This window comes from Lygodium microphyllum, chromosome 6, assembly GCF_053477565.2.
Source record: "Lygodium microphyllum isolate KBCC chromosome 6, Lygodium_microphyllum_v1.1.10, whole genome shotgun sequence".
Lineage (NCBI taxonomy): Eukaryota > Viridiplantae > Streptophyta > Polypodiopsida > Schizaeales > Lygodiaceae > Lygodium > Lygodium microphyllum.
In genome coordinates, this window is record NC_141140.1 from 82,329,845 (window position 1) to 82,346,935 (window position 17,091).

The window sequence follows — 17,091 nt, forward strand, 5'->3', positions numbered from 1 at the left end:
TCACCACTTGGTCCCTCATACTCACACTCTCACTGTCTTGCTCTCAATCTCACCCTATCCCTCACTCTCTCTCTCTCTCTCTCTCTCTTGATAGTATTCCATATAATGATCTCTTCAAAAACATAGTAATTTTTGTCAAAAATTTGTGGGCCTATAGGGTATTCTTCTTTCCTTCATGTCTTTCACCTTCATGCAATTAGCATCCCCCTTAACAAAGCCCATCCCCCAATTTAATAGTCATTTTACTTTACCCCTTTCTAAATTATTAAAGCCATCTCTCCCTTTAATCAAGTCCTCACCAATCATTGGGAGGCCATCATGATTATATTACCCACCTCAATCAATAGTAATATTAACTCCTCCCCTTGCACCCTACAATTCAGCAAATCACACATTCCTCCCCTCCCCCTCAATTCATCAAGCAGTGGAATGAAACCCCTCTCCCTCCTTAGATTGAATCAATTATCTCACCCTTCTCCCATCCTCTCCCCCTCTGTTCATGCACATAAGTGAAAAATGTGATCTGTCCCTGCCCTCTCCTTTCCATGTGGACACAACAATATTAGAGTGGATTGGTCACCCCCTCTTTCTCTCCCTATCCCTATCCCTATCCCCCCCCCCCCCCCAAGATGAGAAGCTCACAAGGAGAATGGGAGCCATGAGGCGAGAGAGAGAGAGAGAGAGAGAGAGAGAGAGAGAGAGAGAGAGAGAGAGAGAGAGAGAGAGAGAGAGAGAGAGAGAGAGAGAGAGAGGTAAAGTGAAGACCAAGGCAAGCAAGTCCATGAAAAGGAGACCTCCTTCTCTTATATTTTATATCCCTACACTTCCTTTGATAATGCCTTCATGGTGGCAAGTGACTCAAATGGTGAGACCATCCTCAACTATTAATAACATAACCATGCATGCAATAACATCAAACAATGATCAAGTGCTCATCATAGTTCACTCTTAATTAACAAATTTTATCATAATTAATTAATTAGAGAAAGAAAAAGATTAAACTAGAGAGTTTGAATATTTTATTTTAAAAAATAATGGAAAAGAAAAAATATTATATAAAAATCTAGATTTCTTTAGTAGAAAGTATAAAAAACAAACACTTGATTGATTTATAATTAAAGTTCTTATTTGTACATTAAATAAACTATTTGATTAGTTTAGAAAAATATTAATTTAAAAAAAGAGAGTAAATTATCATTAGAAGATCTTTTAATAACAATAGTTATAATAACTACAATGCTTATAAAATAAAATTATGATTAAAGTAATAGAATAATATATAAGACTAAAAAATTTAAAGTAATCATTTATAAACTAATTTAGGTAATGATGTGATGTTTGTAAAAACTAGGTTTATAAAATTTATAATGACTTGATTAAAAAGTATGATTAAAATAATATCACTAGAAGTTTTTTTTTAAACTAAATATGTTCACAACAAATTAGAAGAACATAGAATATATATATAGCATTAATAGTTATTTACCATGATTAAATAATTGCCTTGATAGAGTAAAGATAAAAACTTAGTATTTATTACGAGACAAGATGCTAGAAAAATATTACTTAGGTATTTAGAAGAAATTTAGAAAATTTATTACAAAAAAAAGTTAATTCAAGCGGTGTCGTGATGTTATGAGGACACAGTGTGAAAAAGTATGGAATGCATCATCATACGAGTTCTTTATTGATCTAGAGAGTCAATGTGATCTGAGGCATTAATACTAGTGTGAGTTGCATGGATTATCCGAAAATACTATATTTTGGGATAATTTTAGTCTATTTTTGATATTATTTATTATAAAAATCCGAAAAAAGCTAGAAAAAGCTTCTAGATTAGGATGGCATGCAAAAAGCTAGTTGCTTTTTCAGCTAGTTAGGAGATTTTTCATAAAGAAGACAGATTGACGAAATCGCACGCGTCGCGATCGCTGTAAACATGCTGAAAACTACAGATTGAACTGAAAGAAGAAGGAGTGATCTGGGAGATCCATGACCAGGTGTCCTGGTCCTAGGGTTTTACCCCCCTTTTGGAGCCAACGGAGCCATCAGATTTCGGTTCTGAGTAGCATAGAAGGAGCTGGAATTTTTATGTACGTTTTGTTCCACGAAGAAGCTCTAGGGGATCTAATGCCTAGAGATTGCTTGTCAGTAGTGCGACGATTCTAGGTTTTTTCAATACATATTGATTCAATTCATTGTGATTTGTTTTTGTAGTGTTTACCACTTAGGTATTCTGTATCTTCTCTTCCATATCCTATCTCTACCTCCTTCTACTTTTGATCCTCGGTGGATTCGACCTTTCGACAAAAACCCCTCCGACATTGGTGAACCCGACATGAAAGGTCGTCAGAAGAAGGAAAGACAAGATGGGAGAATCTTCGAATACATTCTCTGGTGATGTTTTGCAATAGTTGGTGCAAAATATGAATATTCTTATGTAGGTACAACAACAACAACAGGAACAGGTGATGCAAGCCTCAACTCAAACAGAAAGTGTTGTGATGAATGCTTTGCAAGCAGTTGAGCGTGAGGTGAAGTTATTCAATGGCATGAATGTATCTGCATATGTATATACCTATGCTCAGAAGATGGAAATTTTTGGAGTGGCTTAATCTGTATGGAGCCGGTATTTTGTACGTGTTACTATTCATGAACTGAAAGAACAGATTACTAAATTATACTTGCAGGATGCTGACTGGGTAGCCTTCAAGAAGACACTCAAGGAAGAATTCTACATTGCAGACACCAGTTTGACTACGCGCAAGACTTTTCAAGAGTGGGTTTTATAACCCAATAAGGATCTTGTGGCTACGAAATTGTTAAGAGAATTTGAAAGTCGATTTGAGCAGTTGGATCTTGCAGAATAGCAAGCTCTTGCAAGTTAGAAAATTGAATTGTTTCTATAGGTAGTGTACATGTTACTATTCATGAACTGAAAGCACAGATTACTAAATTATACTTGCAGGATGCTGACTGGGTAGCCTTCAAGAAGACACTCAAGGAAGAATTCTACATTGTGGACGCCAGTTTGATTACGCGCAAGACTTTTCAAGAGTGGGTTTTATAACCCAATAAGGATCTTGTGGCTACGAAATTGTTAAGAGAATTTGAAAGTCGATTTGAGCAGTTGGATCTTGCAGAATAGCAAGCTCTTGCAAGTTAGAAAATTGAATTGTTTCTACAGGTAGCTGATCTTGACCTTCAAGAGAAGCTTGATGATTTGCTGGAGGATTTGACTACAGAGACAAGTTTGAAAACAGAGTGGAGACATGTCAAGGAAGTTGTTACTGCGCTTGTGAAGAAGCATAGAAGAAGAGAAAGATAGCATGTCTCTAGCTTGCCCACTGTTACTATGGGCAAAATAGTTGAAGTATCTAGTAAGCCACCCGCTTCTGTGGCTAACCCTATCGCTGTACCTGCTATTGTTCCCTTTTTTAGGGAAGATGTTTTGGTTGAATTGATCAAAGGGATGCAGGATTTTCAATTGAAGGGGATTAATAGGACGAAAAAGGACAAGAGGAAAGGGGACAGGCAACAGCCCCTAAGCCTAGAAAAAGATGTATGTGGTGTGAGAGTTTGCAGCACGAGAGAAAGGATTGTGCTACCTATTAGGAGGCCTTGGCATGACAGCTTATCTTTTGGAAAGATAGCAAGATCCATGCACAAGAAACAGGATTGCCTCTTGCTTTGAATTTTGGAAAGGGAGGTATGCAGAAGTTATTGGAAAACTTGGTTGTCCGAAATGCTTATGCGGCAATACATGCTTCTACTTTTGGTTTACAGTTGGATAGAATGCATGGCCAAGTGATGGTTGGTCCAAAGGCTGAAATATGGACACATGCTTTACATGCAGCTGAAAAGAGACAGGTCACTGACAGTGAAATGTCTCATGCAGGGCAAGACATTCGTGGCATAACTGGTTGGAAATCACCGGTAGATGCATATTCAGTGTATGCATATTTAGCAAAGGTACAAAACATGGATGTACTTGTGGAAGAAAAACAAAAAAGAGATGAAGATATTGTAGGGACATCTAAAAGAATGACAAGAAGAATGGATCAGCCTAAAGCTGCAAATTAGCCATCTCCCGAGCATGTTATGGAAGAGGTCAATCAGGAGCAAAAACATGATAACAAACAAGAGGGAAAAAAGAAGGGAAAGTAGCTAGGATATAAGTTGCAATCTGACATTGAGACAGCCACAGATCTTAAGAAGGTTCTTGAAGAACGGATCTTAAACAGTCGGGTGGAATTTACCTTGGGAGAGGTGCTTGGCATTGCCAGCAAGAATTTCATGATGAGATCATTGACATAATTAAAAGGAAGTGTTAGTTTCTTGGTGATACCACTAGTGCATTGCTGCAATTTGAAGAGGAAACTGGCTTGTTGGGTATTCCAGCGGAATATGAGCATGCAGTAAGTACAAGATTGTGTATGCAGGATGCTACTGATCAATGGACATCATGTGGAAAAGAGAAGAATGTGGCTGAAAATGCATTGTCTTGTAGCAATATGCATGGTGAAGGCAAATGCAACAATATGGAGAAGAGCCTCTAGGATTTATTCCTCAAAGTCACTACACAAGAAATCATTGGGCTAGAGCTACCACTAAAATGGTAGTGAAAATAGGGGATCGTGAAACTCCTTGTGTTGCTTTACTTGACCATGGGTCTGAGATAAATGTCATTGAGGGTGGATTGTATGAAAATGGTGCATGGCCTGTGGACACTAATCATGGTTAGCATATGAAGGCTTGAAATAATTCTTCACGGGAGCAAGGATACAGAACAAGAAACGGTTTGAAAAAAGACATAGATTGAGACCAAGAACCATCCAAGATGGGGATTGGGTATTGGTTTATGATAGCATTTTAGATAACCAGCATAGTGCCATGCACAAAGTTTCCAAAAGATGGTTTGGACTCTATGTGGTAAGACAGGCGTTTGATAATGCTACTTATGCATTAAATGAGCTAGATGGGACATCCATCAAACTTCAAATAGCAAGGAAAAGAATCAAATTATTCAAAAGGCGGGAATCTACTACCTATGAGTTGCCAGAATTGGAAGAAAATAGTGGTCATGATATAGGGGCTAGCAAAGAAGATATGGAAGATGAAGAAGTAAAGGATATGGTTGTAGAGAGGATAAGGAGGACTCAGAATTTGGTGACAACTAGGATTTTGGCACATACCAAAGGATGTGGAGGTTCAGAGGGGGTGGATGTCATGATGTTATGAGGACATAGTGTGAAAAAGTATGGAATGCATCATCATCTGACTTCTTTATTGATCTAGAGAGTCAATGTGATCTAAGCCATTAATACTAGTGGGAGTTGCATGGATTATCCAAAAATACTAGATTTTTGGAAAATTTTAGTTTATTTTTTATATTATTTATTGTAAAAATCTGAAAAAGTTAGTAAAAGCTTCTAGATTAGGATGGCATTCAAAAAGCTAGTTGCTTTTTCAGCCAGTTAGGAGATTTTTCATAAAGAAGATAGATTGACGAAATCGCATGCTCGTCGTGATCGCTGTAAAGAGGATGAAAACTATAGATTGAACTGAAAGAAGGAGTGATCTGGGAGATCTGTGATCAGGTGTCCAGGTGTCCTAAGGTTTTACCCCCCTTTCAGAGCCAAGGGAGCCATCGGATTTGGGTTCCGAGCAGTAGAGAAGGAGCTAGAATTTTTATGCACGTGTTGTTCTAGGAAGAAGTTCCAGGAGATCTAATGCCTAGAGATTGCATCAGAGTAGTGCGACGATTCCAGGTTCTTTCAATACATATTGATTCAATTCGTTGTGATTTGTTTTTGTAGTGTTTACCACTTAGGTATTCTCTATCTTCTCTTTCATCTCCTATCTCTACTTCCTTCTACTTCTGATCCCCGGTGGATTCGACTTTTTGACAAAAACCCCTCCGACAATGGATGCAACAAAATTGCCTAGGCAGATACTAGTATAATCACAAATATAATTATCATTAAAATAATAGAGGTTAAAGAAATTTTTGCTAAAATGATGATTAAAGTGTTGTAAATATTGTCATAAAATTCTTCCACTATGATGTGCTAGCAAAAATTTCAATTTAATGAATGATGGAACACTTACTATTAAAGAGTACTAACTTTAATCGAAAAAAATTGTAGTAAGTTGAATAGTAACAATGATTATTTAGAAAATGATAATAGCAATAGGGATAAATATTGATAAAAAAAGAATGTTGCATCCTTCGAAGAATTAGAAACCATGCTATTAGATTTTTCTAAAGATCATCAATAAGACTTAAATAGGCTAGGACTACTATTAGAAGTGGTCATATCAAAAGTTCATAGGTACCCATGACCTAAGTTATGGGCAGTCTATTTTTAATTTGGTAATTAGCCAACCTATTTTGTAATAGGACAACTCCTCTATTTTTGTCTATAAAAGGAGATAGTGTGGCTATAATCCATTATCCATTTAGGTACTTATAAATTCTTGGTGTGGAGAGAGGGATCTTGTGGAGTGTGTGAGCTAGTGCTTGACCATTATACTCTTGTCATAGCGGATTCGTATTCCTAGTTACACCTTGTGCATTGTCTCTTTCATCAATAAGATGTTTAAGGTTTATTGATAAAGGTATGCTCATATGTGTTGATGTTTTCTTCGTAAATGTGCCTAGTTTTACATTTTGTTGTGTGTAAGACATACTCTTTGGTTGGTGAGACCGGTTGTAGGTGCTTTCTTGAATTGACAAGCATACCATGTGCTTTCAATAGGGTTTCCTTACCACCATCTAGCTATTATTAACGCCTTTGTTGGTGGGGGTATTCTTAACTCCACAAGTTGTTCTATGCGTGTAGTTTTGATGCCGAGATTTATGTGGTAGCTTGCTCTATTGATACCATCCTATCCCTCTTGCATATCCTTTGACTGGTTGATGTGCTCTTATGACCTATCTTGGACATGTGCTACGGTTATGACTTGCACTGGTTCCTTATCATTTCAATTCTCCTTTGACTTGATTGTGTGTGTTGCTATGTGAACGTGCTTGCTGCATTGACCTAGTCCTTGTGGATGTGCCACTACCTATATTGCTTATCTATGTGTCATCATTCATGTCATTTGGTTGATTTTCTTGTATCATTGGCAGTTGCCTTATGTTGAATGAGCTGATGTTGTGGATACTAGATGACATGTGTTTCTTGGCTAGCAACAGATGACTTATACCATTTGTATTGTTGTATATTAGGCTTGCATCATTTAGCAGCCTACTATTGCACTTTTTGTCTTGACTGATGCATTGACACTTAACATGTGCTATTTTTACACACATGCCTATGTGCCATATGCATGTTGACATGTGTTTTCCATGTTGGACTAGTTTGGTATTGATACTTGGTAGTTGGTCTTTGTGTTTCATTGATATTTAAAGTTAGACTTGTGTTTTAGAATTATGTAAGCCCTTGTTCATGTGCTCATGTCTTTCATGGTGATTCACACAAAGCTTGTGTTTTACATTGAGAACTATGTAGGCTATTTATAGTGTGTCTACTCCTATCTCCTTCCCAAAGTAATTGTGTAAGTATCCTTTCTCATTTTTCAATCATCATGTCATCCCCTTGTACTAACATCACAATGACAAACTCAAATGCTCTAAGTATGCTCATTGGAAGCTCTGTATAAAGACTTGGTTTGTGAACGGGCATGAATCCCTAAGCTAGGAAAAAGATATATGCAGTGTGATAGTTTGCAGCATGAGAGAAAGGATTGTACTACCTATCAAGAGGCCTTGGCATGTTAGCTTATCTTTTGGAAAGATGGCAAGATCCATGCACAAGAAACGGAATTGCCTCTTTCTTTGAGTTTTTGGAAAGGAAGGTATGCAGAAGTTGTTGGAAGACTTGGCTGTTCAAAATGCTTATGTGGCGGTACATACTTCTACTTTTGGTCTATAGTTGGATAAAATGTATGGCCAAGTGATGGTAGGTCCAAAGGCTGAAATATGGACACATGCTTTGCATGCAACTGAAAAGAAAAAAGTTATTGATAGTGAAATGTCTCATGGAGGGCAAGACATTGGTAACATAACTGGTTGGGAATCACCAGTAGATGCATATTCAGTGTATGCATAACTGGTTGGGCAAGACATTCATAACATAACTAGTTGGGAATCACCAGTAGATGTATATTCAACGTATGCATATTTAGAAAAGGTGCAAAATATGAATGTACTTATGGAAGAAAAATAAAAGAGAGATGAAGATAATGTAGAAACATCTAAAAGAGTGACAAGAAGAGGTGTGGATCAGTCTAAAGCTACAAATCAGCCACCTCCCAAGCATGTTATGGAAGAGGTCAGTCAGGAGAAAAGACAGGATAACAAACAAGAGGGCAAAAAGAAGGACAAGCAGCCAGGATATAAGTCGCAGTGTGACATTAAGACAGTCATAGATCTTAAGAAGGTTCTTGAAAAATGAATCCTAAACAGTTGAGTGGAATTCACATTGAGAGAGGTGCTTGGCATTGCCAAGTAAGAATTTCATGATGAGATCATTGACAAAATTTAAAAGGAAGTGTCATTTTCTTGGTGATAACACTAGTGCATTGATGCAATTTGAAGAGAAAAGTGGTTTGTTGGGTATTCAGGCTGAATATGAGCATGAAGTAAGTATTGATTTATCTATGCAGGATGCTACTAATCAGTGGGACAGCATGTGGAAAAGAGAAGAAAGTGGCTGAAAATGCATTGTCTTGTAGCAATATGCATGGTGGAGTAAGGCAGATGCAACAATATGGGGAAGAGACTCTAGGATTTATTCCTCAAAGTCACTATATAAGAAATCATTGGGCTAGGGCTACCACTAAAACGGTAGTGAAAATAGGGGAATGTGAAACTCCTTGTGTTGCTTTACTTAACCATGGGTCTGAGATAAATGTCATTGAGCATGGATTGTATGAAAATAGTGCATGGCTTGTAGACACCGATCATGGTTGGTGTATAAGGGCTATAAATAATTCTTCAGGAGAACTTTATGCTTTATGTCCTAATGTGAAAGTGACGATTGGTGATGTACAAGAAGAGCAACACTTCTTTGTGCAAGGACAATTCCTCTTATGCAATGATAGCCCTATATTACAAGAGTGCGTATGGAAACAAAGGTGCTTGATGATGGTTCTGTTTATGCAAGAGTTAGAAGCAAGGATGCGAGGAAAGCAGTCCAATTTCTTACTGTTTATGTTAATCATCCTAGAAATTGGGATACACTTCGAGAGTCTCCTTTGGCTCCAAAAGCAAGGGAATTCAAAGACTTGGATTTTCATTAAGGACTACTGTAATGTGGGGCTACACTAGTATTGTTCAGAGGATGTACTCGCCTCTTTATGGAATAAAGCATGTATTTACTATTCGTTATTCTCAATTTAGAGCAAACAGTTCATGTTGGTTTAAGCCTATGGAAGCTATGTGTAGGGTTGAATGCATATTTATGAAACCGGCTACTAAGAAACTGAGAGCATTGGGATTGTTAGCTGAAAATGAAGGCATTTCAGGCATCTTTTATGGTTAATATTAATGACACTATGGCTGGAATTTCAACAACTATACATGCAGAAAATGAGACTGAAAACAGAGTGTTGTTAGTATGTTCTTTGGACATGTATGATGTTATAGCATTGTTTGCTTAGCAAAAAGGATTACAATGGGCTGAAGCACTTGTGGAAACAAAGTATAAGACAATTTACAAAAAGATGAAACCAATTGCTTTGCCACTTCCACCAGAAAGTAAGGGTCTGTATGAAAAGTGTCAAGGCATCCAAGCTTATGGGATCCAAAAGATGTAGCACTACAAGATATAGACCTTATAGCGACATTTAAAGCGACAAAAATACAAACAACAAAATTTGCCCCCGTCGTCGCAAAAAGCGTCGTTATTGACGATGCCATAGAATCGTCGCTATATGCATCGCTATATGTGTCGCATTTGCGACATATATAGCGACGCATATAGCGACGGTTACAGAGAATTTGCGACGCTTATAGCGATGACAATAGCGACGCGTGCAGTAAATTTGCGATGCAAATAGCGATGGTAACAGAGAAAAAAAAAATTTGTGGCAGGGCAGCTTGCTGCCCTGCCACATATAGCACTGTGTGCTGTATGAGAGCAATACAAAATAGTTTCTGCACTGCTGCATACAAAGCGTTTGCAAACAAAAAGAATGTATACTGAAATCATAAAATTGATAGATGAAATAAATACATGATATCGCATAAAATGCGATTGGTACAATCATAAAACAATATCACTAATACATAGAAAATGTCTACATAGATCGGGCGACTAAAAACTAAAGGTATGTGAGCTCTAAGGATCCAAGGGTGAGCTACAAATCCTCGTCCCCCGAAAGCTCTTCCCGCTGCAAAGGAGCATCAAACAGATTCTGCAGAAAAAGAAACAACATATCAATCCACCATACAATAATGCATTCAAATATCTCATGGTAACTACGGACAAGAAAGATGAGTGACTTACTGGGCCGCCGCGTCTATACAATCAGTCGATCAATGATCTGAGACCGTGCCTCTCTGCATATCGAGTCTCAAGGCCTTGCGGATCGCGATTTGTAATGGAGTGCTGCAAAGAAAACAAAATGCTAACTGTTAGAAACATGATTGTCAGTACAAAGAATATCTCAAAAAAACAAATAAGCAAAACAAAAGAGAAACTTACAAAGTCCTCCAAATATGTCATGTGGCCGCCACTCCCAAGATGATGTACCGATCCGGCCTCGATTCGTGCCCTTGCCGCCTCCCGCTGCTGACTCCAACGTTCTGGCGAATTTGTAGCCTCCTCCCTCAGTCGGCGCCAGTCGTTTGCATCTAACCACTCGGGATTTGGAGCCCCACTCTTGATTGCCTTGCGTGCGTCGGATCATCTATGTGACATGTATGCACGCATGCAATCCATCATCCAGCCCGTAGAGAATCTATCCACTACGGCTGGCACCGGGAACTCCTCGTGCAAGGATGCTACTATGTACTCCTTGCTCCCCTCCGGTATGTTCCTCCAATGATCCAGGATGTTGTGCCGAAAAACTTGTTGGCACAACTCCCTCATGCAAGCCATCACCCTCCTCCCCTCATCATTCATGATGATGGCTCCTGACTTGCCATCCACTAGGTATCCATAACCCCTAGGAGTATGCCTAAGATGGGCCCTCTCCCATCTCCGTCCACGCTCCTGGGCATATCCAGGAGACCCCTGTACATCAGGTGTACCGACGGGGGTACCCTCTCCCGGAGTGCCACTCAAAGGGGTGCCACCAAAGGGGGTGCCACCAAAAGGAGTGCCACCAAAAGGCGTGCCATCTACCGACGGCTGCTCAAAAGCCGGAGTAACTGGAGTGGACGTCCCCACATGTCTGACAAATCCTGGAGGTGACCGAGCTCCAGCTGAACGATGAGACGGAGACACCGCATCCGTGTCTCCACAGCAGCACCCTCCTGATCCTCCTGCAGTCGCAGTCCCTCCCTCTGGCCCAAGTCGCGAGCGTCGAGATCGTCTGCTCGAAGCTAAAGCATCTGATTGCGCTGAAGCTGATCTAGCAGAGCGCCCTGACGAAGAACGAGACAGCTCCTGATCTGCCATCTCTCTGAATCTCGCGAGCTGATCTGGAGACATGCGTGCCATCATGTCCTGAAACTCCTCATCGCTCATCCCTCGACTCATCCTGAAAATGTCGATACCTGCACAGATAAAAAAATGATGTTAGAATAATCAATTTAAACTATACAAAGCACATTAATATAAATCATTTTTGAAAAATCCCTCTTAAAATGCATATCTTATCTACCTTTATGGAAGATCTAAACAACGAATTGAGTAATACAATTCTCCAAGAATGAAGTATTCTATGGTCCCATGTTAATCTCCTGACACAACTCTGCATACACTGGAAGGTCGATAGACATGTCACCACAAAAGAAAGAGTCTGCCTCGTTCTCAAAAAATTCTACGACTTCTGTATTTCCATCATTGTTAGCCGATGCGGGCTCTAAGCTTGCGGTGACCTCCACCCCTTGTAATTTCGATCCCTCTATTTGCATATTCTCTTCATCTATGCCTGGAACATCGCTTTCATCGTATACTCTCGCACCTCGAGGAGTTGAAGGTATAACATACCACCATCGAGGTTGTCGGGGATTTGGATAGAAGATTACCTGTTCACAAACACTTACAAAGCGGCTTCAAACCATTGTGTATTACAATTAGCAAGCAAATGACTATTTGTACCTGTTCACAATGGGCCGTCAACACAAAGGTGTCGCGCAAATCCATCCATTTTTTTTCGGAATCTATTTCAAGAAATCCAAATGGACCTCATCGAACTGTTGCGCCAGCTCCTCGAAGTACCACTTTGAACCACTGTACATCGAATATTATCATGGAGAAGCTACGGTAATCCACCGTAATAATACTTTGCAAGTTCCCAAAATACTCCATCTCATCCACAACCGTGTTCGGATCCATTGCTTGTCACCGGCTCTCTTGCTCAAACCTTGCCATGACACCACAGTCCATTGTGGAGCGCATTTGGTCAATACGCTCCACCCGAAAATGCCGTCCGCGCAACCACGCTGCACTATATATTTTGTACTCCACATTGAAACACTCAAATTAGATGTAGCAAGTAAATTTAGATACGACACATTCTAAACCCCTCATTACCTTTGGACTACATCCCCTCGAGAACTCCCACTCCTCCATTGAGACCTCTGTCCCTTCGCTGGATGCTGCGGTCAAGGCTCCATGCAACCATCGTGTTGACATAAACCGCGGCATCTCCTCCATGCCTTCGGGATATCGAATCGGTCGGTGACATGTACTGCGTCGAAATTCAGCTCGTGTTTCCTCTCGATCTTGCCTTGCAATCTGGTACTTGGCGAGCCACGTCTCCATGGAGGCATGGTGCAACATACAAAAGCGATTCACCTTCTCTTCCATTAAGGCATCCATTCTTTTTTCTACCCCATTTCCAACCACCACATCTCCAGTCAGCCTGTCATCGTCCTTCAGCATCCATAGCATTTCATTGTCTGGTTCCACCATTGGTAGTCATTGTGAGATATGCACTAACACCTCTGACACCAACCAACCTTCCGCCATGCTACCTTTTGGACGAGCTCGTTGTCGCACAAAGCCTTTCAGGGTTTTCATGAAGCGCTCCAAGAAGAACATCCATCACGTATGGACAGGTCCAGCAATCTCCACTTCGTCCACAAGATGCACAAGAAGGTGAACTTGTATCGTGAGCATGCTAGTGGGCAGGTATTTCTCAAAGAGACAGACCGTCTCAACTGCTCCCTGCCTTGCGGATTCAATAGAGGACGTCTTAATCTCTTTCTGTGAGATCCATTGCACCAAAGTCGACAACTTGTAAATGGCCCCGCGAATTTTCTGGAGTTAGACATCCCGCGATCGCGATCGGTAGGATAAACTGCCACAAATGAGAAAGCATTAAGAATAATGGTCACTTTTCAAATTTCAAAATGTCCACGCTAATTAAAATCCATTCTGTTCACAAACCTGACATATCTTATGCCAATCATGGGATTTTAGCCCAGACATTTGGTCATCTTTAAAAAATGCGGACCTGAGAGAACGCATCATACCCGTCGGAGTGCGGATAGACTTGATTACTTGCTTCACAATGCGCTCTTCTTTGGTAGACAAAATCCAGGGAGCGCGAGGAAGCTGCACTCCCCCTTCAGCACTCGACTGCGGCCAAAGCGCCTCCATCTTACCTACCTCCTTTAAATCCATTCATGACCCTATAGTGTCTCTCTTTCCTGTGATGTGGTCCCATAGCAAGCTGCCCACATTTTTGAAAATATGCATGGGATCCAACAAGTGGTTGACCTGTAAGTGGGTCCAATATGGCAACTCGTAGAAAACTGAGAACCGTCGCATTCCATTTGGATGTGATTCCGGGTTTACCATTTTCAGCTCGTACCAGCTTGCAGCGTTCATACGTGCTGGAGGTCGTCCAAGAAAACCTTCCCTGAGTTCATGATCCTCCGGCAAGAAAGCGGCGTGTCCTTGATATACCATCTTCTTCATGGTTCGTGACCTTCGGGAGTCTAACTGTGGCCCACACAATGGACATGCATGATAACCTAAGGTAACGAGACCTGCAAGGCGATCCACGACCTAGTGAATACTTGATTGAATGAAATAAAATATAGATATTACCAGCGAGAACAAAGGTCTGCTCACCTGAGCACTCTCCCAATCCCAGAAAGTCATGCATCGTCCACATGAGAATGGCTCGAATGTTGGCTAACCGCCGACCATCGCGCCTGCTCATATCTTGCACCGTGACCCCCTCCTCCCACAAAATCTTAAGCTCATCGACTAATGGACGAAGATACACGTCCATATTTTTTACTTTGTAGCGGCCCAGGACGAGCAAGCTAAGGATGAGATGTCCTTTCTTCGTAGAAAGCCATGGAGGAATGTTGTAGTTGACAAGCTTTATAGGCCACACACTGTAAGAAGTCGAGCGCAGACCGAATGGGTTCACACCATCCATGGCGAGACCGAGCCGAAGATTCCTTGGCTCTCGCGCAAAGCCTGGGAAGATAGAGTCAATGTGGCTCCATGCGCGCGAATCTGCTGATATTCATTGCACTCCATCCGTGGACCTATTCTGCACATGCCACATTGTCAAGCTTGCCATGGCAGACGTGCGAAACATGTGGTTTATGCGGGGGATGAGCGAAAACTGTCTGAGGACTTTTTGAGGGATGGTCTGCCCTTGCAAGTCCTGTCGATAACTGTGAGCACCACACTTTGGACATGACTCCATAGTCTCGTATTCATCTCGAAACAATATGCAGTCATTGATACATGCATGAATGTTATTGTAGTCCATGCCAAGCTTCCGTAAAACATGTCGTGCATCATCACGAGACTCAGGCATGGTGTTTGCAGGTGGCAATATATGATATTTCAATAACCTAAAAAAATCATAAAACACCTTGAAAAATCCATCCATGTTTGCAATAATACTGTTTTTTTTTTTTTAAATGAAGTCTGTGTGCAAGGTACCTGAATAACTCAGTCACACTCGTATCGCTCCAACCGTATTTTGCTTGCACACTTAAGAGTGCAAGCAATGTCTTCAACCGAGATACTCGGCACCCATCATATAATGGTATGGATGCTTCCTCTCTAAGCGGGTCAGATGTCTCAACATCCATGGGAATCAATGCATCAATCATTGCCTCCATCTCAGGCTCCAAGATTGTAGGCAAGTCGGGAAGGTTATCTGTCTCCTCTGGCATTGATGGTATAGATGGGCCTTGCGAGTGGTCGATTGGCTCCTGCAATCCATCCATCGCATGTCCACGAACTCTTCTAATTGGCCGCAAAGGGTGCACTCCCCCTTGGGTCGAGACATCACCCCCCTGGATACAAAATTTGCCAACAAGACCCAATCTTATTGTGTATGGTTTTCAATTAGCTTGAGAGTACAATGCATGAAAAATGCTAACTTCAAATTACCGTTTGCTGAAAATCTTCAATCGCCTGATCAATATCTCAGATTGAAACTCGCCAAATCGTCGTACATGTTCTATAGACAATCGGCGTTTTCGTCTAATTGCCAACTTGCATTGAGAGCAAGGACATGGGACACGCTGATTAAGATACGACTCGCGGTCTTGAACAATAAGACATTCTTCGTTTGCCATCTTATCTACATTACAGCAAACGAGGCTTAAATTGGATAGCTTTATGGAGATGTACGTCAAGTTGCAAGTTGACCATAAACCTTGCATTGTATATAGTAGTCGAGAGATTTTCCGATGTTATATCTCGGCCTTGTATCATGCTCAACGATTTGTTTGTCCCGGTAGATAATTATTTGTTATATCTCGGCTTTGAGTATAAGTAATCCATTTTAAAATTAATGCGCGCCCTCTATGAAATTTTATAACTATAGTAATAAAATTTATCTCAATCAATTCTACTCATAGTCATAAGATCTTAGAGAAATTATCCTATACTCAATTTAAGGGTTTCTTCTTCTATAACAATAATTTTGGGTTCATTTTGATGAAGTACGTGGCCGTATGCAAAGCACATTGCATACCATTATCAATAAGTATATTATCTTAAATTTCATTCCCCTCCCTCTCCCTCTCTTTCTCTCCCTCTCCCTCTCTTTCTTTGATGACAGGCCAGCAAATGTAGTCCCATTGCCAATTTTTAAGGGAGAGTATAATGAAGACCCTGATCTTCATGTAGCAGAGTTTATGGTAGCATGTGTCTCACACTCTCACACTCCCTTTCTCATACACAAGCACAAGAACAATCAATAAGAAGAAGATAAGAAGAGAGTCACTTTAGGCACACACCAAAAATGAGATTCTCTATTCAATTTTTAACTTTTCTATGTGCCCTCATTCCTTTGGGCACCCATCCCCTTTTTTACATGACTAGCCGTTTTAGCCAAGGTCTTCTTTCCTCACGTCTTTCTTCTTTTCAAGATTCTTTTGTTCTTATATTTCTACACTCACAATTTGCATAGGAGAGAGCTTGATGCTCTTTTATAAAATGAATTACATTGCACCCCACACTTTCCTTGCTAGAAAATTTGCTACACTCCTTCATTTATTCTAAGCTTGCCTTCTTTTCCGCTTTTCTTGCCTGGGACGTCTTCCATTCCCACCTTGGGCTTTCTTGGTGTTCCTCTAGTTCTTTTTGGAATGTATAGTCTTTAAAATTACCCCCCTCCTAATCTAGTGCCACTCTCATGGCACTTGTGGGTAAGAGCTCTGGTGGATAAAGGTTTACCTTCTAGGTTGGTGATGGGGCTTTTGTATAAAGTGGACATGGGAGAGAAGCATGTCAAAATGATTGAGTTTGTGGAGACTGACGGTACTTTGAGTGGGTGACGGTGGCCTCCATTGTTTCCATGGTTGGTCTCATCTGCATTGACGTGAAAAGGAGAAGAAAAGTACGTTGCCTAGGGGGTGTGTCTATCCCACTGTGTGGTGCATTGTGTTCATGCTAATGCAACTAGGAGTGGAGTGGAACCTTG